General features: G+C 43.0%; 1 non-coding gene across 1 annotated transcript; it reads left to right on the forward strand.

Moving 5' to 3' along the window:
- The first annotated feature begins 1,583 nt into the window (after positions 1-1,583).
- On the forward strand, positions 1,584-1,717 carry Gm25764. Its single transcript, XR_003949101.1, has one exon. It is a non-coding gene; the product is annotated as a small nucleolar RNA SNORA17 (small nucleolar RNA).
- The last annotated feature ends 1,109 nt before the right edge of the window (positions 1,718-2,826 follow it).

Here is a 2,826-nt window from a genome sequence, read left to right on the forward strand (position 1 = left end):
CTCTCTCGAAAAACAAAACAAAACAAAAAAAAAAACCCTAAATAGTAAAACTTGTAGGAAAATAACTTGATCTGGAAATTATTAGGTTGAATAAAGTAACTCAGGCTCAGGAAAAAAAGCAAAACTTAATTGTTTATGTGCAGATGTCTAGGGCACATATATATGCATGTGTATATCCATATGTGGCTGTGAAAGTGCATCTGTGCCATATAATTAGAAAGGTACCACAAGAGGCGAGAAAAGAGGTTTTAAAGACACAGAAAATGAAAGATTATATATGACATAAAAGCAAAAGAGACCTAGTAGGGAAAGAAGGTTAGAGGTTGGGGTTGGTTATGGATGTACCTGGAGGGCATCATCCTGAGTGAGGTAACCCAATCACAAAAGAACTCACATGATATGTACTCACTGATAAGTGAATATTAGCCCAGAAACTTAGAATACCCAAGATATAAGATACAATTTGCAAAACACATGAAACTCAAGAAGAATGAAGACCAAAGTGTGGACACGTTGCTCCTTCTTAGAATTGGGAACAAAACACCCATGGAAGGAGTTACAGAGACAAAGTTTGGAGCTGAGACAAAAGGATGGACCATCTAGAGACTGCCATACCCGATCCATCCCATAATCAGCCTCCAAACGCTGACACCATTGCACACACTAGCAAGATTTTGCTGAAAGGACCCTGATATAGCTGTCTCTTGTGAGGCTATCCCGGGGCCTAGCAAACACAGAAGTGGATGCTCACAGTCAGCTATTGGATGGATCACAGGGTTCCCAATGGAGGAGCTAGAGAAAGTACCCAAGGAGCTAAAGGGGTCTGCAACCCTATAGGTGGAACAACAATATGGAGTAACCAGTACACCCCGGAGCTCATGTCTCTAGATGCATATGTATCAGAAGATGGCCTAGTCGGCCATCATTGGGAAGAGAGGCCCCTTGGTCTTGCAAACTTTATATGCCCCAGTACAGGGGAATGGCAGGGCCAAGAAGTGGAAGTGGGTGGGTAGGGGAGTTGGGGGGAGGGTATGGGGTACTTTTGGGATAGCATTGGAAATGTAAATGAAGAAAATATCTAATTAAAATAAAAAAATATATAACTTTGAAAAAAAAAGGAAGGAAGTAGGGAGGAAGATAAAAATGCAAACTATGTATGAAAGTACCATAATAAAACAAGTTACTGGTGTTCTAATTTTTAAAGTGAAGCATCAAATAGAATATGTTAGTTAAAAATTAAAATTCAAACTAGTACATATTTATGAACTATAAATGTATATACAATAGTATATAGTAGTATAAATGGACATAGAAAATGGTCATTATAGTTCCCACTTGATTCCTGTTCTCTTTATGTTTTAAATTAGCAAATTTAATGCTCTGCAATATGACCTATGTGACACTTTGTCTATATTTTTACTAATATATAAAGAGAATAGAGATAGAGAGATAGAGATAGACAGATGTCTATATGTATATATACATATATACCAAATTTTACTTTAAATATATGATACATATATGTATGTGATCCTCACACAATAAGAGTTTAGCATACTATATGTTCTAAAATTTTTATATTTTCTCCCTGCCTATAAGTGTTGCAGGTGTGGCTGCAGTGTCACATGTGCATTAGTAGGTGGTAGAGAGGAGAGAGGCTATTTCTACACCCAGTGTTCTGGTCTATAAACATCTAAATGATTAATAGCCTAAAAGTCCAAAAAAAAAGTGAGCCTGAGACAACTACCAGTCCAGCACTAGGGGGCTCAGACAGAGGGGTAGCCTGAGATGACCACCAGTCAGGCCTCATCAGCTCCCAGGACTAGGAGCAAGCTGCAGACTAGAAGAATCCCACCTGAGACTGAGAGCTCCAGATGGAAGTGAGCCCAAGACAGAAGAACCCTCACATGGGATCATTTGGGCAGGCAAGGTGAGGAGGGAGCCTGAGATGACCACCAGACTGGTGCCATGGGGCCTGGGCAGGAGACTAGTCTGAGAGAGACCACCAGTTGGCAACTAAGAAGACCGAGTTGGGGGCAGGGCCAGACCATGCCAAATACGGCTCCTGCCAGGTGCCATAATGCTTGAGCAGTACATAGCAATCCTGAGAACACTCCTGAGATGAATAACCCCAGACACTCAAAGACCCCATGGACTGCTAAGAGGAGAAAGTAAGTGATGGAGAAATGGAAAAAACCAAAAAAAACCCCCCAAAAACAGAAGGTTATGGGCACTGTGAAGACAGGCAGAACTGGAGACTTTAGAGTAGTAAGGAGCACCCTGGTGTGAGCAGGAAGTTATGCCACCTGGTGTGGGAACTAAAAGGGGGCCCTTGAGACGAGGGTGGGGGGAGAGCCCCTCAGCCCACCAGAGTTTTCCCTATTCTCTGGTCTGTCAGGCATGGGAGGGCTGCTAACTACCTTCCACTCATCCCTGGGTCGGCATTCCAGACTCTGACTCATTCTTCAGGGGGTGGCCAAGGGGCAGTCCTACCTGGGGATCCCTGGAGTGACTTTGCTAAAGCCACCAGGGTTATAGGAGAGAGGGTTGAGGGAAGAGGCTCCCAACACCTGCGAGAGTGCGCTCAGCCTTGATGAGCAGAGACTCTCTATGGTTTTAGAGTTTTATTATAGAAAGGCAGGAGGAAAGAGAGAAGGTAGAAAAGAGAGAGAGACAGAGACAGACAGACAGAGAGAGAGAGAGAGAGAGAGAGAGAGAGAGAGAGAGAGAGAGAGGAAAGGCTAGAGAGAAAGAGAGTAAGAGAGAGGAGAGAGGAGAGGAGAAGACAAAGAGAGAGGAAAGAGGAGAGAAGACAAAGAGAGGAGA

The sequence above is a fragment of the Mus musculus genome, chromosome 10 (assembly GCF_000001635.26).
Source record: "Mus musculus strain C57BL/6J chromosome 10, GRCm38.p6 C57BL/6J".
In the NCBI taxonomy this organism is placed as follows: Eukaryota; Metazoa; Chordata; class Mammalia; order Rodentia; family Muridae; genus Mus; species Mus musculus.